This window comes from Patagioenas fasciata, chromosome 7, assembly GCF_037038585.1.
Source record: "Patagioenas fasciata isolate bPatFas1 chromosome 7, bPatFas1.hap1, whole genome shotgun sequence".
NCBI classification, from domain to species: Eukaryota; Metazoa; Chordata; class Aves; order Columbiformes; family Columbidae; genus Patagioenas; species Patagioenas fasciata.
In genome coordinates, this window is record NC_092526.1 from 3031357 (window position 1) to 3057297 (window position 25941).

Sequence of the window (25941 nt, forward strand, 5' to 3'; positions counted from 1 at the left end):
AAGTGACATGCCTATACTATTTTTAGCCAGATGTCTTTTTTTCTCCGAGTGCTATTTTTTAAATTGTTTACTGAATTATGTATCTCTACTCAGCAATTTCCCTCATGAAAACACTCTTAAGATATTAAAAAAATATGATAACATAAAAATCAGCTATTCAGACAACTTAATGCAAACTCTGCAGCCTTATCTGGCACTAATGTAATAGTGCTGGAGCGCCGGGGCTGCTCTGAGACCCAGCCCCACGTGATAGATGACTCTCCAGCATTAGGAGACGATTCCTCACTGTCTTGCCATGATATACTCATTGAATGTGTAAGTATTTGGAGAATCTGGCCCTGCTGGTTTCTATAAGACGCAGACAGCTCTGGTTTCTAAAAGAGGACTCAGAAATTCAAAAAGAAAATAAAGCGGGTGATTTAAATCCTTTTAAATGCCTTCACTCCGTGAAAATTATGACAAATATTTATCTATTGATATACGAGATATCTATTAATTATAACTTCAATAATTTTTAACTTAATCTCTATGAAGATCTGTATCCATGACCTTTCCTCCTATAGCTTCTTTTTCTACTTGCACTGCTCTGATTCAGCTGTTTTATCAACCTACCATTCCATTTCAAAATGCTCTTTCTCAGCCCTCATATTAAAGCCCCACATTTGGGTTTGTTATTTAAGATACGTGAAATAAATAATGCAAATATATAGTACTTTTTAATATACTAATTAACAGCAAGGCAAATGATTTAAAAAAGTAAAAAAGCCTGACCTTTTTCCTCATTAAGCATTAGATTAAAGGTGGATACGTTCATCTTGTTCATTCCAAGCTGAAAAACAAAGAACGAGGTGAAACAGAAGATAAGCAATTGTAAGCAATATAGCCCACTTACCATTTTAAGATTTCAATGTCAAATGATTCTTAATTATTCCTTCATATTTATAAAACCTTAAGCAGAGAGGTTGCTGGGAATATCGTTTCTCCTTTAAAACACTGAAATCTATATGTTTCCATCAAACATATTTTGTGCACACTTCATTGCCATAAAACACCATGAGCACAGAAAGAATTATATTTTAGAAAACGTTAATGTACAGCTTCTTTTTAAAAATAAATCTACTCTAAAGTTTAAAGAGCATTCCAGCCACAAAGACGATAAAGTTCTTGCCTGTACACACATCACCACTTTCACATAAGATCTGGCGCTTCTTGAGTGCAAACCTCTTTTCCGTCTGCTTGTCCCATCCCCTTTGCTCAGAGATTTACTTTTAAGAAAGCCAAGATATTACACTTTTAGCCTACCAAAATGAGCCAAGCAGCTAAATCTTAGAGCCTGTGTATTTTTGAGTTGAATTTCTATATGATGACTATCAGATGTACTCACACTGACACCTTAATAAGGATAAATTTCATTGCCCAGTGAACTGTGAAGACTGCGGTCTGGCTTCTAGAAAATTCAAGGTTTGTTTTTATGATAATAAAAAGTGTTCTATTCTCTGCTTCAGTACAGAGGTTGTGAAACTCTCCTTGGAGGTGTTTTGCCATCCAAACAGGACATGGTCGGGTTCAATGGAGAGAAGACGGCACCTGGTAAGGATGCTCAGCTCTGTCCTGTCTCTATCCACTGCTTTAATCCATGTGCTATAAAACCTGATTTTACTGTGTGTGCCATAGACTGCACACTAAACAAAAGGGTGAATCACATTCAAGCTTGACAAGTAAAAGAGAATTGCACCAGCTCGTCAAAGCAGAGGAAAGAAAAATGAGAATAAGGACCACAGGCACCCAGAAATTAAACCCAAGCGTCCCTTTTAGGATGCAGCACATCCAAGAGTTGAAGAACAAAGCTCCAAAACTATGAGAACCTGGGAAGCGCACTGCTTCATCCCAATCAAAGGACAATGTGTTGTGCTGGATATTAAGTTAAAACTCAAACAGTTCTTTATTCTCTGAATAGGCCTGAAAACGTCTTTGGCAATGCAGACGGTAGGTACGTAACACTGAGATTTAGCATGTTCCGGCGCCACGCTCCAAAAAGTGAGCGATGGGGAAAAACGTAGGTAAAGAGCCATTTGGCCAGCTCTTCATCACAACGTATTTAAAGCTTGCTCAAAATAAATTCATTTAGTAACACAAATATATTTTGTCACCAAAAAGCCTCCGTAAACAGCACCAGGAAGCCTTGGCAGAAAAATCTAAGATATATGACATCAAGCTCCAGACAGGTACGACAGGTTCCCTTGTTTGTTGTGCATGTATTTATTGCTTAGGTTATTCTACAGCCCATCGTCTGAATGGGGATTTGAATTCAAGGAAATCAGTGGCAAACTACGAAAGCCTGCAGAACCCAAATTTCACTCCGTTTTAAATAAGAGCTTTCAAAGCATTTTATTGAAGAAAAAAAGTCCTTTGGTTCTTTGTGCTGTAATGAAAACTGCGATAAATAAAGACTTAAATACTGTATATCTCAAACTGAAGTGTATTATCAGTAACAGAAGTTTGCTGGGAAATAAAACAAAGCAAATCCCCCAATTACGTTGACGGAACTCGAGAAACTGAGGATCCGAAGAGGGGGCTCAGGACAGAACTCTGCTCAGCACCTGCCACTGGTGGATGGGCAGAATTACCGATATCTTCTCTGAAAGCTGTTTCTTTATACATTTTAAAATGATCTATCACAGATTTCATGACAGTTATAGGTAAAATATCCCAGTTTTCATCCACAGTCACAGTCAGATACAAGGCAAACCAAACAAGTTGGCACCGTTTGCGCTTCACGTCTATCCTAAATGATCCCTCCTGCAAATTAAACTATTGAAATGTACAGAGCAGCTGCCACGGTCGCTTTTATAAAAACCTCTTATCTTTTTAAAGCCTTATGCCTGTCCTAGAGTGTCCTCTTTTTTCCCTAGAATAAACAAACCCAACCCTTTCAGCTGCTCTTACCAGTCCTGCTTTCTAAAGCTGTCACCAGTTTGTTGCTCTACTTTGTCGTCTTCTGGTTAATAGAAGTTTTCCTTAAAGGGCAGTGTCCAGTGCTCCAAATGTTGTACATTTTACCTATGGTCTCACTGCCAGTGAACACACACCGAGCCTTGTGTCAGACACTGTTACGATACCATCTGGAAAAATTCCCAGCACCTTAGGAATGAAGATTCGTGATTTTCTTTTAAGTTCTCCAACTGCCTTCCTCTCCTAGAGGGAACATGCAATGGAAACTCAGAAGCTTCTGGAAAAGGTGTTATTTTAAATGTTTTTTCTCAAGCAAAAGGTGAGTGCAGAAGGTAAAGCGGCGTTTTTAAGGAGTGAAGAGATCCTTACGGAGGGAGAAGCTCAAGCAGAGAAGGTGAAGGGGAGATCTTAGTGCTGTCTTCAAGGAGCTAACGTGTGGCTAAGGAGAAGATGGGCCAGAATCTGCTCTGATGTCCACAGCTAAAGGACAAATTGCAGCCACATGTGCAACGTGGAAAGTTTTGAATACTTATGGGGAAAATGATGGCTCTAGGGGGATCTTCTCAATGCGTATGAATATCCGAAAAAAGGGTGCAAAGCAGACATGGCCAGGCGATTTTCAGTGGTGTCCAGTGATGGGACGCAGGTAACGGGCACAGACAGAAACATGGGAAGCTCCCTCTGAACATCAGGAAATGCTTTTTTACCGGGAGGGTGATGAACAGTAGCACAGGTTCCCCAGAGAGGTGGTGGAATCTCCATCCATGGAGGTATTAAAAAACTGATCCTGAGAAACATGCTCTAGGTGACCCTGCTTGACCAGACGGGTTGGACAAGATGATCTTCAGAGGTCCCTTCCAACCTCAACCCGTCCGTGTGACCTCCCGATGTCCCTTCCAACCACCATCGCTCTATGGTTACATGAGAATTCTGTCTCGGGACATCCCCAGCGATCGGTTTTGCCAACGTCAACAGGAAACGTTACACAGCGCTTCAGTAACACGCATGTAAACAGCTCCTCACCCAACGTTACGGAGAAAATCTCTTTTATAATAATAAATAAAATAACCTCTCAACAATTGAGTTATCTCACAATCCAGGTTTTCTTACAGACACTTGTCTTAGAACCTGTTCACATTGCAGATTCACCAAATTAAATTACAGCATGAAAACAACATCCTCCTTGGAATGCTATGAAATCCAGAAGCCTCTTTGCAGGCATTGAGAATATGAAGTATGGAAGCCAGAAAAATAAATATTTCTAAATATAGCCACGATGTTATGTTTCATAGGTACCATTTACAAATGCAAAGGGAAAAAAAAAGGAATCAAAAGATCTTCCAAATGTTCATAAAATCCTCCCAAAGAAAATTGCTCTCCTGTTAGCTCTCTACTGAAGGGGACAGCTCTCTAAAAAACAGAGATTTCAAATGGGTGGTGAACATCAAGTATTCTGAGTGAATACCATACATATCAGTTCGGATGTGATGAGGCTGAATTCTTTATTGTCTCTGAAGAAGAAAATACTGATAAGAATGAAAATGTACCAATGTTTTCAAAAACCTTATTTTGAAGCAATGAATATAGTATAGATACCACAATGATTCATTAAAATGTCCCAACGATCTATCGTACGTTAACACCACTTTATTTCAAAAGGAAGAAGTACACGTTTCTTCAACTGGGGCATTTCAGATTAGGGATCTCTTCAGTCTTTTCTGGAGGGATTTAAGAAAGCTTTGGAGAAATCTTAAAGCTATGGAATTAGCCTGGTATTTATAGCTCCGTTTCCTAGTGTGTTCTTTGAGCTTCCTGGGACGTTCTTTTTCTCCATCTGCTGGTTGTTGACATGGTATAACCTTATATTTTGATTATGAAAATGCATAAGAATAAGAGCATTTCGTTTTCTATTTTACTGTGAAGTTCTGGCTTCGTCTCAGGGCAAGGCAGCTACACTTTGCTACTACAATATAATCTAGGTCAAGAATGGTGCTGCATATTTTCTGATACAGATAACTGGAGTTCTATTGTTTAATTATGTCAAAATAGATTACTACCAATTATGACTAGTACTCCATCTGAATCACACTGTCACAAAATGGTAATTTTCTTACCATTAAAATATTGTGCTTCATATGCTGTTTCAATACAATCTGGCAAATCTAGGTCGAGAATGCTTTTTTCTTCTTTGTTCTGCTATCAGAAAGGTCCACGTATGGGTGCACTGTCTATCTCCTACAAAGATCTGAATCGCTAAAGTGTTTACTTTTCTTTTTCAGCACCGTTAAATGTCTGCTGTACTTCGGATTCCCTTTTTCAACATCAGCTCAACCCTTTTGTGTTCTACTACTTGAAATACACTTTGTAAAAAACTTTCCTACCAGTTTCTCGGTTGAATAAATGCATTGTTTTACCTTTGCAAACTTACCTACATTACTTCTCATGGTCTTGCTTCGAGTTACCTTGGGGGATCTTTAGGCTTCTTAGAATCTGTGCTGCACTTTGAGCTTTGCTTTAGACAGTCTCCTGTTTATGTCTCGACAATGGGCTCCGTCCATTGAGGCTGGGTCCTCATCTGAGGAACCCTTGCACCCCACGTTACATCTGTGGAGACAGTCGCGTTATTTAAATTAAACAATGAGCCAAATGGTTTCATTTCACTTTTTCTTGATTGCCTTCTAAGCCCTTATTCAATTAGTTCTTAGTATAAACTCTAATCATGTTTGCTTTTAAAGAAGGGTCTGACTGGAATTGATTAAAAAAAAAAGGGTACTTTTACCATATTATGGTGGTTCACCAGCGAGAAGAATGAGTAGTTTAACATGAGTATATGGATTTTTATGATGGAACTAATATGCATACAAAAAAGGTCACATTTCAGACAACCTGAGCTGTCCCGATGCACGCTAAAAACCTTCCCCTCAAAACCTTCACCTATAAAGGCAACAAGTCCAGGCTTTCAAGAGGCTTTTAAACCCTGCAAATGGTCTTGGTTGTGTAAAAGGTTCACCAATACTGCTAATGAGTTATTCAATTAGTCTTTGCACAGGTACACAGATGTTGGTGGAGCCCCAGCTGAACCAGAACCTGTTATTCCACAACATCTGCCTCTTCTTGACCAGGTTCCTCCAGAACCAGCAGTGGAAGGTACCTGCAGTCCCGGCTCGGGGTTACTCCGGCTTTGATTGTGCCAGTTCCAATTGCTCTGACGCTGAAAGGAGTTAACAGTCTTTGCAGGATTTTAAGTCAATTAATTAGTTCTTTTAGAGGTGAAATAAGATTGGAGCTCATTAGGTTTAAGGCATATCCAAAAGAGCTCACGTGGGCCCTTAAAGCTTCATACCTGAAAACCTGAGGACTTGGTAAGGGCATCGTTGGGGATTACAAACACACACTGAATAATCCAGAATTACTGGGGATTTTAATTTTTTTAAAAATAAATCATTGATTAAAATAGATGCCACATAGCCAATCCATACTTTCTGAATCCTCAAGTCTACTGAATTTGTTCTGATTTACAGATCACGTATTTGGAATCTCTTTTAAAGCCTTTTGTCATCCTAGTAAAGGTCTCGGCTGCTGTTCAAACCTTCTCCCCTAACAGAAAACACGTAAATACAAAGCATGAAAGAAAAACTGCAGATAAGAGAAACAAACGGGATACAAGCCCTGAAGTCACATCAAGTACATCAGCTGCATATACCAAATACTGTGTTATTAAAATATGTCAGTTAAGTTTATAAGCAACCCCTTTTTGCGTTCCTGGTGCTGACCTGCTCTTTGGCTTTCACTGGCTTTGTTAGTACCAACGATTTCACTGAGTTATCAGTTGATCCACACGTTCCCAATTTAAGGACAAAATTGTTTCATAGCCGTGAGTACAAAGGGTGCTGGTTGGTTCAGACTGCAGCCAGCAGCCCAGCAGGGCACCAAACACTTTTCTCATATGCAAACAACTATCTTATATGCAAAAAAACCCTATCAACTTGCTTAAGTTCTTCCCCAACCAACCTGACTTTAAAAATTATGCCCCTATAAAATTATTAATATTTGTTTAGGCTTGCTTAATGATTGGGGCAATAGACAGTTTCCATGTTTAAGCAGATTTAATGCTTCCAAACATTACAGGACTTACCTGTTGTTAATACTGAAAGTTTTTACAGATTTAGGATACTAACAAGGTACATCCAGTCCATAGCTATTATTAAAATGATTAAGATAAATAATAAAACATACAAAACAACAAAACTGACGTTATTGCTGTCAGTAAAATAGAGGTTCTTCCCCTTAGTTGAAAGGGTTGAGTGACTTCGTTGAACAAACAAAATTGAACGCTACGGATTTACAAATGCAAGCAGACATAGGAGCCTAAATACTGAATCTATATGAATGGAAAAGAAGATTTCGGCATGTTAGCAGGTGAAGAATGGAGCTATTGAAGGGCCAGAGCTGCAGTACAGGTTCCTCACGGCCAAGTCAGCCTGTGAAAGGAGAACCATACAAACCTCACGGGGTTTGATGGACACCGAACTCAGCAGGTTGGGCTCCTACCAAGGAGCTGTAGCTACCGGCTTCAGCTTCTCAACAAAGCCAATACCAGTGGTCTCTAAATTCCTCTAAAAACGTTAAATCTTAAAATCAAACAAAAATGGCATCATTTAAAGATCAGAATTCCTTCTTCAGTCGTAGAAATGACAGAGATTTTTGTTTCTGCTGTATATAAGCTGCACAAAATAGTTCAAAGAATAAAAATCGATACATAGGTTTTTCATAAAATCATCAATAAAAAGGAGCTCATGGCTTCACAACATAGCTTATCTTCACAGTAACAAAACTAATAAAGAGATTGTATAAGCTACCATTAAAGAATTTGCATACAAATACATTTTACATCATCATTTCACTATGGATATTACATTCTTCCAATAAAATTATTTATTAACGTTTAAACACATTGAAAGTTATCGATGAGAGGCATTTTTATGAAGAAGTTCCCTTGAGCACATAATGCTAATCACAGCAAACACTGTAAAACTCATTTACTGGAAACAATTTCAATAGATGGATGAAATAGCCCAAGAATGAAACCCAAGTCATACCAGGGCTTAAAATAACTGGGTCATGTGGGCAGCACAAAGGATTGAAGCAGCGTCACTAAAAGAAGCTGCTTCTAATAAAGGCCTCAAGAAACCTCCAGTAAAGTGTGAGTAAAATGAATTCAAACAAATACCCTGATTTTTAACTTCTAATATCTAAACAAAATAGCAACAATAAATTAGTGATAAAGATCGTCCATACTGAGTGCGTGGAAATGGAAACACGTAAGCAAAGCTGTAATTAAAGTCTGTGTTGAAAAAACAGCCGTTACCTTAATGAAGCAGATGCCATTTACAAAACTACTGGCACCACAGAGACAGATGACTGGTTACCTGGTACGCTTTGATAAATACTAAGCATACAGAGACTGCTGGTGATAATCAAAAGGCTCCTATATGAGGAGCCAACAGAATTTTTGTGGCTGATTCAATAGGTCCTACGTTGCATTTCACCTCCTCAAAGTCCTGTGTTCATTCTCCTTTTACCCAGCCTTTCCCTCTTCCTTTGCCTATTAGGAACTCCCAGGGATAAACAATTAAAAATAAGTGTATGTAAAAACTCCAAAGGATCTTTTTTCAATCTGATACTGAAAAAAAGCACTTAAGACTTCTGAATCCTGCTCTTTAGTGTGGAGGTGAATGCCGCACTGTCTCAGTTGTTATTGCACCACGCATGAAAACACCGTTTTATTTTCATCATTCAGAGCTAAGTCCAGGACTTACACAGTGACTACAAAATGTTTATTTCTCAATTGCATGCATATCCATAACAATGAACTTCCCAGCGAGCTCTCACCAAGTTGCAGGGATGTAATGGGGAGTGCATTTCTGGGGAAGAGCCATCTGTTTTTGCAGTGCATGTGCTGTCTGTTGGCTTTGGGAGCTTTCTATTTACATAACAAGTCTGTCCTAACAGATTAAAAAAATCCTGTCCCCGTCTAATCTCTTAAAATACATACAATATTCTTACAACTATGGTAGTTGATGCATTTAAAATAAAAGATACTCTACTTTTCAGAAGATGAAAAAGACCAAATAAATGATCTCCCAGCAGCAAAAGCAAACTCAGTAACTTTGCAGTTCTGCGCTGTCACAAGTGACAGGCAGCCGGTTCCCTTTTGTCTTCAGCTAGGTTTTAAATTTAGTTCTTCTAAACCAATTGATTATTGGCTCTTTCTCAGGTTATTCTTCCCATTTACCCTGTAGCATAACTGAAAAACACTCCTCCAAAAGAGTGTCTTCCAAATCAGAGCCGGGGGCTCCGCGCTATTAAAAAAAATGGCAAAAGCTTAGAGACTTGTTTGCAAGCATCCTGTCTGATTTTGCCTGGTTTTATTGTCAGTAATTGCTATTTTCATTTTGTTAAGTCCCACAAAATGTTATTGAGTAACTGCACCATCCTCCATAATGCTAAAACCAAACACGGTGTCATTAATCCCTCACGGTGACCACCAGATAAACCACACTGCCCGTGACACCAGCCTACTGAGAACCCACCGCTGTTTTCTGACACCTCAAAGAAAACCGAAGAAACAATTTAAAACATTTAAATGCCCAAGTTTCCTATCCATATATATGTGACAGGAAGAGAAAGAGCAGGAAAGAGGGAATTCACTCACGTCAGATGGGGAAGACTGCTGGAGGTGCTCCTCAGGTTTGGCTGGGTTTCTGAGCTTTTGGAAGGAATTAGAGAAGTGCTGTTTTTTCAAGTCTTTATGTTTCTTTGCCCGTTTGGTTGGGATAAAGCCTTTTCTTCCTGCAATAAAACACATGTTGCACTAAAACTTATAGAAAGACGTGTTATCAATAGCTGTACTTCAGAGACTGTAGAGCTTCCCTACCCAAAAACGATGGGACAAAACTGGTGAGTTTACCTACACGTTCTCAGTGGTCAGTGGAGAAAGGCAGAGGCCAAAGTGTGATTGAAAAGAAAGTAATCTAATCTGATCCTCAATACAGCTGTATTCTGAACCATCTCTCTTCATCAACAATAAACACAAAATCAGACCCTCCCTTTCTTTACACTTTTACAGAATTGAAGGTGAGAGAACCAGAGCCCACGCAGCTGGGAAATGGATAAAAGGGCTTTCTAATGAGATATTCTTGAGAAGATCTACCATAAAGCTCCAGAGAACTAAAACCGTTAAAAAGATGCTCAGTTTTGCTTATTTATATCTGATTTATAAACATGCCTCTCTCTTTCCATGTATTCACACACATATATAGATTAACAGAAAAAAAACAAAGTAGCTTGGATACCACTGATAGCTTTTAGACTTGTAGGCATTTTTCCCTAATTATTTACCTTGTAGAGTTTCCCCTAAAACAAACACAGCTATAACTAATTCTGTGACTTGACCATGTAACGGAGAATCACGAACTCAGCCCAACCAGAGCCTTGTATTTAATTTTATTCCCATTACCAGCATAAAGAGCTGGTGGGAATATCTTTGCATGATTACACTTGGACTAACTTATCCCAGGATTTCCATGTTTCACTAGTGTAGACCTGGAACCATGATCAATCCAGAAGACCTTGCTTAAATGAGGGCTCTGTTAGCTCCTCGGCTAAGGCTTGAAAACTATGGGCACAGCAGATTTGTTTTCCTTACTACTTCATTTTCTTGTTCTTGAGGAGGAAAACCCCAAGGTATAGCCCCTTACTCATGTTAGAAGGCACAACTCAGCCTTTGCTCCAAGGTTCCTCCTGCTCCAGGCCAGGTGTCGCTGCTCCCACTGCTGCGGTGAAGCAGATAAAGGAGCCGATTTGTGTATTTCTGCTGGATTAGTCTTAACCCAGATCGGTTCCCTAATCTGTGCAGCGGAGGAATGGCGGGGCCGGGAGCGGGTGCTTCGCAAGGACTTGAGTATATTTCACTGTTTAAATAAAAGTAATGCTTAGCTGTCTACAGATTCAAAACGTATGATCCTAACTGTAAATTTTAACTGCTATAATACCAAAAAGTAGGGAACTAAGTCTAAAAATCCAGTTTGAGTACCTGACTAAAGTCGTCATAAGGCTGCTGGTAGATAATAAACTTGCTTCCTTACCAATTAGAATACTCATCTATTATCTGAATATTTCCTAGACACCATACCAGGAGAAAATGAAGTTAAAATACAAGAGTTGACATAAGCAAACAGGAAGCAAACATCCTACCTTCCACAACTACCTTTGTGTGAACATATGGCCTGTTCCAAACGTACTGTTCCTTTGTATGACAACAAGTTGGCCATATTCATATAACTTCAAAAACGCTTTTTAACTGCTTAACAACATGATATACCAAGGGAAAAACACTGAAGCCAAAAGAAATACAATAACAGGCAGGTTTTTTAGCAAAGCCAATTTAAAAATAAGCTATGGCTATAAGGTCAACACACTAACACATTTGTTTTAGGTATGTGATACACAGCTGTAAGGTTAACATACCAACATATTTCTTTTAGGTGTGTGATATATAGCTATAAGGCTAACATAGCAACATATTTATTTCAGGTATGCGATATACAGTTATAAAGTTAACATGCTAATGTTTTTCACAGGTTTGGCGATGGTGGCGTTAGAGCGGATGAGGCTTTGAATAGAGAAGTTGTAAGAAGGGAGAGCACCCAGTTTTGTGTCTCCAGTTACAGGGGGAAACAAAGTATAACAGAGACATCAATTCAGTCAACAGTCTCAACCCTATAAATCCTGCATATCTGATACTTCCATAAACAAAGTGTCAAGTACTAATAATATATCTCACAACCAAATAGATGGGTTTGTGAGTGGAATCAACCCTGGGTGCCAGTTCATGGACCCGGTTGCTATGGCAAGAATCTATTTCCCACATTAAACAGTAACGTCTTTCCTGCTTCGCGTTCGTGATATCTCAATGAAGATTCGGACCTGTAGGGTATGGAAAATACGGTTCTCTCAAATACAGGTACATTCCAATTTATTTTGGTTAGGGGAAAAATATCAGAATTCAAAATTAATGCGTAACTTTAGAATTATTTTCATTCATCTGTAACAACACATTTTAAAAACCTGCAGTTCGCGTCCAATAGCCACTTTGCATGCTTCTTGTACGTTCATTTCCGTTTCCTAGCTCACAATGGAAATGTACTCTACTTTTCCCCTTCACTGCTCTTTCATTTAATACAGAGATAACTGCGAAGCTGATGACAACTGAGATGATAAATAATTTTAGTGTTGTGTAATACCAATTTACCACCCTTTTTTCTAAAAAAAAACGTTGTTAGAGGTACAGAAGAATAAATAAGTCGAAATGTTATTTAGTCATTACTACTGTAAGCTGACAAAGGACTGAATTTCCTCCTGTACACGTCTCCACTTTAAACTCAGTGGTATTTCAAAAGGTGCGTGACAGCCACTTGTTTGTACAAGAACCATCCAGTGGGCACAGGACCATGCTAATCCACTTTGTTCTTGATTTCTATGGCTACCATAAAGCCTTAACATTGAAATGATAAATACATAGAAGTAAATGCCTTTAAGAACACGCCATAAGCAGCTGAACTGTTGAAAAAACACTCGAATAAACAGACCAACAGCATAAGGAGAAGACAAGGACACCTGGACTTGGAGATGAATATCTTATATCCAAAGCTCCAAATTCATTAGGAAAGAAGAAATTTAATCTAGCAAGCACACTAACAGTTTATATTTTGCCCCATGATACTTTATCTTCACATAATAAAGTGTCGTCTTTTAGACGCGATATTACGCCATTGTTTAAAAGTAAATCCTCCAAAAAGAAAATGACATAAACTTTTCTAAACTCTGTTATTTCTTAGTTTAAAATTCTTGGCGCAATTCTCCCTAACCAGCAAATCTTGGTGTCCAGCTCAGGTTCCACATCAGTTTTCTTCTGGTCTGGCTCAGGTTAGAGCCAATGTTGGGGCAGAGAAATCCATTTGCTCCTAGTTCTGAAATATTACATTGCACATCTGACGTTCACGGAGGAAGGAATCACCTCACCCTGGTCCATGAACACCACCACATATGGTTATTTTCATTGTTACTGCTCATTTATGAGATAATTAGAAAACGTTAAAGAAACTGAACACAGTGCCAATGGTTTCAACATGGTGAATTTTACTCTTTGCCTAATTAGCGATGTAACCAAAGTCTTCCCCGTAGCACCTACTTCCCGTATTCTTTGCTTCTATCCTCCCTCTATGGCCAACGGGTGTTCATCTCCCAAAACAGTGACAACCTAAGTCACCAGACACACTGATTTCATTAGTTAATATCTCCATAACGCCTTACAAGGTATTAAATGTTGATGTTCCAGACCTGGAGAGCGTGTACAACAGCGAGTATCCTGTGTGGACCTGGAAAGGCTGAGAAAGTTCAAAAACATACCGAGCGGAGGAATCTCAGTTCACTGCCCAGCTGCCTCCCGCACCATCGAGGAATATTGATCACCGCCTTTCCTCTGAGTAGTTCTTGCAAACTGACATTGCTACTAATTAGTACTACTAATTGTCCAATTCATTCATAAACTATCAGGATGGTATTTTAATAATCCCCTGACAAAGGACTGCTAAAGCACAATTCAGTTTCTGGAATTCTAATTCTTTTCTTGCTAAGGTTAATAGAAGGTTTCCCACTGAGTTTAATATAATTCACACTGGATCACCACTGAGTCTATATTTATATAAAATGCCCTACTATTTCAATGTGTTTGATCATTTAAAAATTATCCATCTTATTTATTCATAGATAGAGATAAAAATTCTCTAACAGTTTAGCCTAGGATTGAATGATTTTTCAGAAAGATTTGATAGATTTTACGAAGGTTGTTTTTAAGGTATCTCTAAGTTCCAGGGTACTAAATACTCTACCATTGAAGATTTCTAAGGGCAGAGTTTTAGGGAGGGAGCAGGCAGGGCTGCCGTGGGACCTGGTGCTGATTTCTGCCGCACTAAGGTGTCTTCATTTTCTGGCCGGCTGTCTCATTGCAGTGGCTTCTAATTGGAAAAGAATAATCATCAAATCGAGAGGCAATGATTGCAGTATTAGCTACGGCTGACACAGACACAGCATCACATTAAACATCTCCTACAGCAGGCTGATCATCAGAATCATCCGAGAGCGGTAAACTGATGAGATTCTGATACTGAGTTCGATATCCTGACAGGGATGCTCAAGCGTTTGCAACACCGAGAGTCAGGGTGCAGAAGAACCTTTGCTACTCAGCTCTTCATCACCGGGGAAAATATAACAAGTACTTTCCAGACCACGCGTAAGTGGCCGCTGATACCTTCCCACTCCAAACCAGCTGTGTCACTGCTTTCCAACTTCCCCCATTTGCAGATCACTACGAATAAAAGATTTCTATCTTCTAATTCCTATTCTATCGCAGTACTTCGCAATACAGAACTATGCAAGCTGAGGAATAACAAGCGGACAGAGGCACGGAACCGGTTTGCACACTTTATCATACAACACAGAAGTGATAATTCTTATTTGGTAAAATTTCATGTTGGTTTTCACTCTGAGCAATTCACCAACAAGAAAGAACGAGGTGGGTTCCCAAACTAAAAGTCAAAGTTGCCGATGTATGAAAGTGTCAGCCAGTCAAACTGCAAATGAGAAACCAGAGGAAAGATCACGGCATTAAAAACTCATGATAATTTTCAGAAAAAAACTTATTACTCAGCATTGTAAGTTTACTATCCCTTTGGTTTATTGGGATAATTAAACAGCTTTTGGGGGAAGAAGATAGAAATTAAACTAGAAAGAATTGCCTTAGCAGCTCCCCCCGCTCAGCACTTCCACAACCATATTGTGTCCCACACCTGCTCCATAAGCATTATTAGACAAGAAAGGACAGTAAAACCAGCATTTAAAGTTGTCAAAGCATTTGACAGTAAATCAATGGCAGGAGTTGGTAAAAACCAGATTTTTCAAAGTTATGTGCACGTGTTGAAGGATTAAAGACAGAAAGTTATTGCAACGACAACAAATCCGTTATAAAAATAATCACAGATTTATAACCCTTTTCCCTAAGTTTGTTTTATTCCAAAATCTAAAATGTAAATTCAAAATATAAATATAAATTGCATTAGGTTTCTTGCTTGGGGAAGCAATTCAGCGAGTGGCTGTATTAATCAAGGAAAGTGTTCAATGTGATTGAGCAGCCAACAAATGAGCTGAACGAGCTTCATCTCGGCCCTTTTCACATCGGCCGAGCACACGGAGAAAAAGGAGCTGAGAACATAACTTTTAGTAATAGTCAATAGACAACTTGGTTACATGTATTTCTTTATTTCTTTTTATTAGAAGATTTTATGTAAAATTTTCTCTACCACAAAAAGCCCAAAACCTTTCAAGCCGAAGAAGCTTCTAACATGCAACAGAAGACACTTCAATTGTTAAATACCTTGGATTGCTTTGCAAGTTTTCTTAATTTAATAATTAAAAATCTAAGCGTAATAGCCGCATAGCCTTCCAGTATTGTATGGATCTAATAACAGCGAATTACACAGTGTCAACTGGTCTAATTTGATCAATAGGTTTTTTTCCTCTTCACAGAAACCACAGAGAAGTGGCCCAGTTCCTCCATTCTTGGCATGTTCTTACATTATCTGGACTTATGTTTCAAATAAGAAAGAGTTTCTGACCCCTGAAGCTTTTGTTTGTGCTTCTGTACCTGCAAATGTCTCTAATACCAAAGGCAGGGAGGCTGGTAGGAAGGAGTTAAGAGGAGCTTCCAGATGACAGAACTCATTTCCCAAAGAGAGTACGAGACAGCCGTTCAAGGAGAAAAACTTCAAATTCCTCCTGAATTACGCTAGATTGAAATTGATGGGACAATCAGATCCCCTGGCAACTACTAATCTGGTAGATAAAAAGATTTCTATTCCAACCAAGTGCTGAGATCCTCACGGTGAGCTGAAGCCTAAGGACCAAAGCGCATCTTCATCTTCATGCTAACTTGTTTTAAATTTGACAGATGTATGAACACACGGCCCCATTTTTTGGGAGCATCGCTCAGTGGCCGCAGTCCAACTATTTGGGTTGTCTGATCTGGCAACTGCCTGCGCCCGTGGTTACGAGAACTGCGTACACAAAGAATTCGAGGAGATTTAAAAGATATCTTTCAGGGGCTGGCAGGACGTAGCTATGCCAACGGAGATGTTTTCAGGCAGCTTTTCTGAAGGTATGAATGTGGAACCACACGGCAAACACAAGCAAACAGAAGTTAGGACCCCAAATAATCGTATAAAATTCTACCTTGACCTTCACTTTGGATTAACAAGACGATCAAGAGGTGCAATGAACAGGATCTTCACTGGAGGAACTGAAGACTTGCAGTCCCGGCTCAGCGTAAGAGAAGGTCAGGTCAACACAGCCACAAAGAGACAAGATCAAGCTACTTTGGAAAACGGCAATGTGCACTTCTGCATGGGAAATATCCATTTTACCTACCGCTCAGTTTCAGAGAACAGATGGGAACACAGTTTGGCCAACAAGAATGATTTAATAAGAATTCAATAGTTGCTTCAAAATATCAAAATAACCTGAAAACCAGATAAGAATGCCTTCAATCTTCAGTGACCTGAGATCTGTGCAACCTAATGTTTAACACCCCGATCATTAGTGCCAAGATTATAAACAGTTTCAAGAGTTTTCTGCTCTACGGCATCAGTTTCTAGTAGCCTCATAATATTAAATGAAGAATACATCAGCATACTCATCTTGACCTCCTGTGCTAGCGGGTACCAAGAATGGTGTTCAAGCCCTCATATCCAGCAGCTACGATCTTTTGAGGGTTATGTTCTCCAATACTTCTAGGAACATGCACCTCATTAAAGCTTTGGGTGCCAGAGAAAGTGACTCATCTCACACACAAAACAAGAGCGGCAGGGGAAATTCAGAAAGCAAGCCTGATGTCCCTTAAAAAGCCAACGCAAGCACTATTAAAATGAGCTTCTAAATGCGTTGTTACAACCCGAAGTGCCAAACCAAGCCATAATACAGAATATGAAAACTACTAAATATCCGTGACGCCGTCAAAGTTCATGTAGGTAACAGTTAGCTGTTACTAAGTGAAATGATTGAATTAGTAATTTTTAAGTAGGGTTCCAAACAGTCAACACAAACCAGACCCAGGCTTCTGAATTATTTATTTTTTGAACTATAAACACATCCTCTACTGAACTCCCCAAATTAAGAATCTACTCATGCAGCATCTTGCATCCCAGGGCTTCACAACCAAGCAGAGTAAATTTAATTAAGGTAAGAATTTATCCTAAAACATACAGAAACTGTGGTAAACAGAACCAGTCAAATCATTTGTCTCTAAGTGCTGTTGGTCAGCCCAGCTAAGCATGCTATGGTAAATATAATAGTGTAAAAGAACTTGGTACTTCAGCACCTTCGGGTATTTTAGGCAGCAGGTAAAAATGAGCAGTTTGAACCAAGCTTTTTATTTCTTTAAATAGATTTTTGTTTATTCCCCTAAAGAAACCTTTAATACAGAAAATATGATTTCACAATATGAATAACACCCTGACATTCCTCACATTCTCATCAAGAACTATCGCTACATCCACGTATCATAATATATCAGTATTTCTTCCCACTTGATGTAACCAAGTCATTTTGCGGCAGAGTCTCTCAGCACACAGTAAACTACCCTTTCTGCTTCAGCAACTGGAGTCAGCGTCTTAGTCCAAATACAAATCCCACAGCAAACTCTGCATCTGTTATAATCATCTAGAGAATGGGAGCCCAGACCCTTGCAACACGGGTCACAAAGATGAAAACACTCCATTTATGTCCAGGAGTTAAAGAGCACGATTGTTTCAAAGCGGTCAGATTGCACATTGGTTTTCTAAACTCATTAAACCCCACAGTCCTGCACTTTATTAATTGTACACTATTCAGCATCTCTGTACAAATGTTGCCACTATGTTTGATAGAAATGCATTCTTGCAGCATGCTTTCCAGATGCTATTTAGGAGTAGACCAACACGTAAAACAAATATGAAGGAATAGAAGTTTATTTTAATCCCCACTTTTGAGTTTCTGTGCAATCAGCAATAGAAGACGACTTGGAGAGCGCTCTGTAAGCAGCTCGCTGTGGAGAGCCTTACCAAGAAATAGATCCAACACTCCTCCCCAGCAAAGATTCTTCTCTGCCCAAAATGACTCCAAGATACTATAGATACAGGCAGGAACTGTCACTCTAAAAACACCCTGACAAGACACTTTGAGATATGGAAGTTTGGGGAAGTTAAAGTAAACCAAAAATATGAGGAGGTAGGTATTTTTTCTTTTAATTCCTACTGTCAGAGAGTAGCGCTTTAAAAAAATCAATCCATGAAGCTATTTGGAACTACAGCAGGATAATTTCACACATGATGCCACTCTGGAGTTTAGGTCACACACACTGACATCACATTTTGCATGAGTTTTGAATATCCTCATCATTATGTTCGACATCCATAGGATCGTCTCAGGTTGAGCCACATGGCAACGCGTTACATCAGGTTGTGTTTTAGCAGCTGCAACGCTGCAAGCTTAGCAAGGAATTCGGGATTTCAGGTATTTTGTATCATTGCAAAGGCACTATATGTGCATTTACATACTGTAACTGTTATATCAACGGAAAAGTTATTCAGTGATTTACAAGCATAGCACAATTATCAACTTCGAAGGCTATTAATTTGATTTTTTCTTACTTCTTTTTAGCTGGCGCTAGCACAGGAAGCTCTGGCACAGATTGTTTGCAGGTTGGATCCCATTGAAAACCTGCACTGGTTCCCTGAGACAGCCGATTTTAAATCGCCACGTTCTCTTTAATCAAGCAAGATTTACAAGAGGGCCATAAAGATTTCTTGTACTATTAACGGTTTGATTTCCAGCACCCTAGAACAAGGCTCATTTTCTCTTTCCACTACATAAAGTGACTTTCTCTACCTTTTATGGGGTGAAGTTATCAGCTGTTAAGCTTCTTTCTGAAGCATTCTTTGGAATGCTGCAAGAATTGGTGATTTCCTAAATACCTAATGAGCACAAGTTTCCCCAAACTGATTTACTCAGTTATATCTCCTTGTGGGTACGCACTGATAGATTTGCACACTGGAAATATGCAGTTTATGTCAAAAGCCTCAGTATAATCTGGGACTTGAAGCATTGAGAACCACTGTCTTACCACCAAACACTTCACTCACCACCACACTAATGAAATACCCATTGAATATTTCACACAGAATGGAAACCTTTTGGGGAGCCATGGGGAATTTGTTGGTGGTGTTGTTTTTGGCACCAGTACGGATCGGAGTAAATTAACAGACATACGGGAAACATCTCCACCTACATCCCAAACCTCTAAAGCCATTTTCGGGTTTATACGTGTGAACCACTGGAACAAGAGCAGCTGAAGAGACAGTTTGATTCCTGAAAAGGCCTGACCAAATACATCCAAAGGTATCAGATGTGAAAACTATCGAAAGCTGACTTTTAAAAATTGAATTAACCTAATTCTACCTACTATTCCTTATTAAGTAGTTACGAAATGTCAATGGTAAAAACCATACAGGCTGTGGAGATCACCAACATTTGCATCTAAAACTACACCAAGATCATGTATTTGAGGGTAAGGTAAGTGAAATCAGATAAAATCTATTGTTCTAAGACTGCCTTGAAGGTGTAGCACGTTTGTAGCTATTTTAATATATTTTCTTTAGAAGCACAGATTGGTGTTTTTATTGTCTTGAAAGTATGAAGCAACTGCACGGTCAGACAGCGATTTCTGGAGAATATGACAAATGCTTACAACAGCGATTTAGACAAACCTCGATGTGTTACCCCTCCATTTACGTTGGTTGGCCAAACCTCGAATCTAGTAATGGATAGAACTTAAATCCCCAGTTGCAGAAGTTATGGAAAATCCTACTAAAAAGATAACCCATGTTTATTTTCTCTACAAAATCTTCACCAGAAGAGTGAATTATTCTAGGTGAAATCTTCACCTGGAGTTCATATGACAAAAGATGCTGCAAAAAGCCCTAAACATGTCAAATCCAGAAGAAGAGCCAGATATTTGGAGTGAGATGCCTGTTTTGACGTAGCAATGAAACACACTGCAATCAACACAGCACTGTGAGAACTGAAACGCTTCTGTAGTTCACGAATTGGGTTCAAACACTGACCGTGTCCTCAAATCTATCTGCCTTAAAACCACCTTTCAATCATCACTAAACGACCACAATTAACTGAATGATAAAACATACAGTTCAATCCTAGATTAATGTTTTACGAATTTCTATCTAAACAAATAATTTGCTGTTGCATCAGTCCAATAAATACTTCGTATTTTTCTTTTTTTTTCCTTTCAGTGAATACATCCCATTATCTAAATATTATATGAGCTGGAATCTATGCTAAAAGTGATTCTAAGGAACACAGCTCTGCTACTCCAACATGTAAGGAAGAACATATAGAGCCCGGCAACCCCTCCTTGGCTCCCTTCAGCCCCTTTGCCGCAAAGTTGAGTTCAGCTCCCAAGCTGAGGGTCTAAACCGGTTTTACTTCTTATAGACTTAAGTTCTGGATTTAGGAATTGATCACAGAGGAGGGAAGTCAGACCCTTCTTGCCTTCCTGTCGAAGATGTAATTCCCCTGACCCAAACATGAAAGTCATATATGGTTTAGCAGCTGCTCCAGAAAAGCCCCGGGATGGTCGCAGAGCACCGAGGGGCTCTGCCTAAACCTGGGCCTGGAGCACAGGTTTTATATGTACGGCAACACAATTTCCCCGTCACTGAATTTTGTGTTTAACTACATATTTGGGGCAGCGCTAGCCTTAATAAATGTTTCACCCTCCAAAAAAATCTCTCAATTCCATTTAACATTGTTTCTATCAGCAATTTAGAGGATAAAGCAATAAGACATGTTAGTAGTACAGCTTGAAACTTAGCGTGCTATGCATCAGATTTATGCTAGAGACTCATAGCAAAAGTACACTAGGCTGTGTTTCTTAGAACACTGTTGGGTGCACTGTTTTCAGGTAAATGGTTTTCACAAGCTTTTTCCCATTTTTGGTTTTTTTTTGCAAATAGTGCGAGAAAGCGCTAAAGCACGTGTACAGCTAAGGGAGAGGAAGAAAACTAAGAGAAGCAGCAGCACAATTATCAAAGATGTAGTACTTATGAACAAAGAGAAAATATATAAGTCCTTCCAGACGAAAGGTAGAGCAGTATTAATTTCAGATAAAATGTGATTTCTTACTGTTATAGGTAATTAAATAAGGAAACAGTTTTCTAGGTAAAATGGTGAGGAAGGACACTGTAGACCAACTGTTTTTTACAGGATTTCAGGTATACAGATATATCAGGGCTATCCACTGTCCGTATTCATGACGGACGGCAAAATCAGCTAAATATTGGTAATGTGGCATTTTCTAAGTAATATCATCTAAATTAGCGATATGCTAACCTGCTACACTGGAAGCTTTGCCATCTCATAATCAGAATGAATTTGCAGTGTGATTTAAAGCATCCCTTTGCAGGAACAACAGCATCACTGCTTCCAAAGAATTGTTTTCCAAGAATCACAAGCGGTTTCAATAATTATTTCTGTTGATATAACAGTTAAAGACAGATTATTAAGGTGTTTACACTTTAAACAGTATTATAAATGTTGGAAATGTTCTACGGATCAATCTTGGGCACAGACAAAACGCTACACCAGTATTGTCAGAGTTAATGCTGAATTCGTCATGTTTTTCAGCTACAGCAGTTAACTCATCATCTGCAAGTCATTAAACTTTAACCAGGTAAAGTTTCCTTACTTTCTCCAGCTGCAAAATTTCATAGTACACACAGTGTGCTCGATAACTTTACCAAGATCACCTGAATAGGAATATTTGGGGATTCTAAGTCCATAGAGAGGCCAAAAGTTGCCATGCAGCTACCAACCAAGTGCTCCCTTCTACTTTCTAAAACAATCCAGACCTTTATTCTGTGTTGTTCTTAATTATAGAGACCTTATATGGGAACATAGAGCGTATTTGGAAGATCTCTCACTCTTTCACATCTACAGAATACAAAAGGCAAGGACTTTGTCTAATACCAGTATCTATCTGTTGAATTTCCTTTCAGACTATGTAACACTATTTCTTCTTCAAGAGACGAAATTGTGTAAAAAAAACCAACCCCAAAACATCTGACGCAGATGTGTCATGGGTATATATTTAATTCTATACTATGAGAACACAATATAAAGTGGAAGCTACTACATGAGAACTCCATTGAACACAAAAAGTATCTTCCAGCCAGAACACCCACCTGTCAGACGGGGCCAGGCTGCCATTATGCCACTGTCACACAATCTATGCTATGGAAATGTCACTTGCTGTCACTCAAATGCTTAAACTATGCCTGACATACAAAGAAAATTAAAGGAAAAAAAGATATAGACCTGAACCAATATAAATGTCTACACTAGAAAATGTATAGAACTTCCAAACAAGAATTAGTAGCGTAAGCAAAAAGCCTGTGTTAGAATTATTTAGGTGAGGTTAAATTATATATATTATAAGACAGATAATGTAAATTATACGGGTTTTGTTGTTCTGCTTTTACTGCCGGTGCGTCTGTGGCCACGTTCCCTTCTCCATTGCCTGTTCCCTTTGTCAGGACAGCAACTAAATGACAGTTCTGTCATGTAGCTACCCCATCATCATCTATTATCAAGCCATGCGCAAGATTCAACCGTGAACATTTCCATGTATCAACAGTATAGAAATAATGACATTGTGTTCTCTAGCATCTCAACAACGTGTGTCTCGAAGACATTACAGTTACTCTGAAAATTCAGGCTGGGATCTCTGTCCTACATAGTTTCAGTTCCTGTGTTAAGGACTCGATAGATGGATGGAGCTGATCAAAAAAGATGACATCTTTTCACTTTTTATGATACCTTTCAAATGTAAAGTTTAGTTCACCCGTCCCTTTCCTAAGCTCAAGTATTTCTGTTCCCACTCAGAACACTGTGCAGAAACCTTCAGATACTGAGGGCAAACACCAAAAGAAACTTAACAAATCCTTTGAAGAGATGTAACCTCAGTTTGGGAGACTAAGTTAAAGTAAACTGTGGCAATTACTCAACCATCTTGGTGAAAGTCCTACCTCCCATTAATAGTTTTTTTGGATGTGGTAAAAAATCAAAGTCCTATTGTGCACGGCAGCTCTGGTGTATCAGCACAGCTTTCCAGAGGAAGAGCAGCTCTTTTCTTTAGAAACTTTGGAGGAGCTTGAACTTAAAAGCATCACTGGTTTGAATTTAAAAGTGCTTCACTGAATCAAGATCCTTCTAGGAGAAGACAGAAAGATGTTGGAGATTCACCGAGCTGGATGAGTAGAAACGAGCTGGGGTTGGGATCTCCCATCGGCAGAGACGCTGAGAGAGGCCCGTTCAGGATCTGAAAAAGGACAATGCCTCACTTAAAGATAAATCAACAAAAGCAAGAATTAGTTTAATTTCAGAGCTCTTCTTTCTTGTTGTAAGAAAGCTCTCATTGCTATACTTAAGTCTATATAAATGGCAGCTCCTGGTTGTACAAGGCCGGATCAGATGTGGGTAAATGCTGGTGATCCAAGCTGAACGTGCAACTTCAACCCAGGGCTGGATGAGAAGCTGTGGCACTGCTAGAGAATTCAATTCCTGCTGAAGGGAAAGGGGAGAAAACAGCCAAGGAAAGCTCCTGTGCGCTGGGAACGAGGACAGAAACTGAACTCTCCTCAACAATCTCAGTCATGATAGTGGGCCTGCAATGATGTTGGTTTATAGTAAGGGGAAAATAAAACAGAATTAAATAGCAAAATGGAAAAAAAAAACACCTACAGAACATTTCAGGCCACCTGCATGTAAAGAAATGTCTTTGATTTTCATTAAGAGAGTTGGAATTTACTACCCTTGAGCTTCTTTTGAGAGCACAGCTATTCCAGAAGAAATTATGAACACAAAAATCAAAGATCTCGATTTGGCTTGGTGTTACAATAGAAAAGAATAATTCAGTTTATCTTAGACACTACATTCTAACTATATTCTTTTAAACATTTTATGTAATTAACAAACAACGACAGTAGCTCTTATCTGTTATTTTAAACCCACGGTTCTTTAAGAAAAAGTGAAGATGATGTGCCTTCTACTTCACAGAAATTTCTCAATGTATTACAGGAAAACAGAAGCGCAGATATTTGCAAAACTTTCTAAATAATAAAACCCCCCAAATCTTTCTGGAGATATCCAGGTTACCGTGACTGTATGAGGCCAGCCCTTAGGCAACTAATTCAGAAGCTGTGTGCACATACGCCTGACTTTGACAAGAAAAATTATATACTAAGAAAAGATGTATTTTAACAATTTTGTTATGATGTTATTAGTTTTGGAGAGAGGCACTGGAGTATCAAAAATTTTCTGCATTACTTCAATATTTAACTTTGAAATTACAGTTAAACCATTGAGCTTGATTAATTAAATAACAATTTGCTTTTGTTCAGGGTGCCCGCTCTTCCAGTTTGTCAAAATGGAAAGGCCTTGTAGTTCGCAGTATTTAGTTATAGAGCCCGTATTTCATCCGAAAATGGTTTTGGAAGGAGCAGCGGGAAGGTAAAAGGGCTGATTGAAAACAAACTTCTTGCTCTGGTGAAATGTGAAAAATTTGACACAAGAGGTACAAAATTTTCTGTAAGGCATATTTAAAATTTACTCTAAAATGCACCTAAAAGTAGTGATAGTGTAAAGCAACATTATAGGAATAGCTTTTTTTCCCCTCCAAATCCTTCAAGTAGTTAATGTAGAAGTAACTTTCAAATTAATAAACTTTCCCTTTATTAAATTGAAGAAAGTACAATTAGTTTATATCTTGCATTAGAGAACGTAACTTGGGATTTCACAAAAAAACTAACGGTTTCATATTAAAAGCTGTGAGAGAGGCAGAGAACTGCCTGTTCTCAGAAAAACACCACGGCTCCAGAAAAGACCATTGGGCTCCTTGGTTATCATGAAAATTCAGGAGAAATTGTCCATCAATCCCAACCGCAGGCTGCTCCAGGGAGAAGAAGGATGCGACACGACCCTGTTCCCTCCCTGGCTTACAATGACCACCACCAAAACGTTAGCAATGACACAGGAAGAAAAACTATTCAGAGACACACTGCGAGACACCAAGTCATTCGTTATGTACTTCAGTATAATTAAACAGCCTTATAAATGATGAAGTTTGGACAGTGAGAGGCCTGATTTTGTGCAGTGATATATTGCGAGTCCCAGAATGATGCAGTTCAGAAGGGCTACGTGGCTTGCAGCTGGAGATGGCACGGGGAACTAAACATGTTGTTATTTGATCACACAGTAGAAAATTCCATCTAGAATAATCTTCCAAGTACTCTTTAAAAAGATAAAACAAAGAGCAGATGTAAACCTCACTCATTCTCCTTAAGTTTGCATAACCAGTTTCCTTTTTTATTAATGCCGTATGTCTCCACTATAATTTTGCCCCCTTCTGTGTGATTAACAAGAGAAAAGTATTATGAGAACTTGTCGCATATTGTTCTGGTTTCTCTCACGTGTTGAAATATTAGAAATCAGTAAGTGCCAACTCTGTTCACAGATGAGGAAAATCCAGTGTTCATGCTAGAACTGCTATACACACATGAAAACATATATAGAATATAAAAATACCCATATATTCAAACTATTTTCTGACATGATTTAAAGCTTTTGGAAACACACAGCATGTCCATGTCCATAGGCGCTATAGCAAGGACACCGTTTGGCCGCTGTTGGGTTGCGTGTAACAATCCCAGCACAGCACACAGCGCGGCCCGGCTCCCCATAGCATTCACAGCCACGCTGTAGTAG

General features: G+C 38.9%; 1 protein-coding gene across 8 annotated transcripts in view; it reads right to left on the bottom strand.

The window, feature by feature from the left end:
• Positions 1-25941, bottom strand: part of MBD5 (methyl-CpG binding domain protein 5) — a 125053-nt gene that overhangs the window by 50551 nt on the left and 48561 nt on the right. For 7 of the 8 annotated variants that reach the window (XM_065840591.2, XM_065840589.2, XM_071810680.1 and 4 more), the window contains exons 3-5: positions 9668-9804; positions 5381-5556; positions 772-829 (exon numbers count right to left, since the gene is read on the bottom strand). The gene's annotated coding sequence lies outside the window, so the exon portion shown is untranslated. The remainder of the gene's footprint in view (positions 1-771; positions 830-5380; positions 5557-9667; positions 9805-25941) is intronic. The other variant, XM_071810679.1, reaches the window with a different exon arrangement.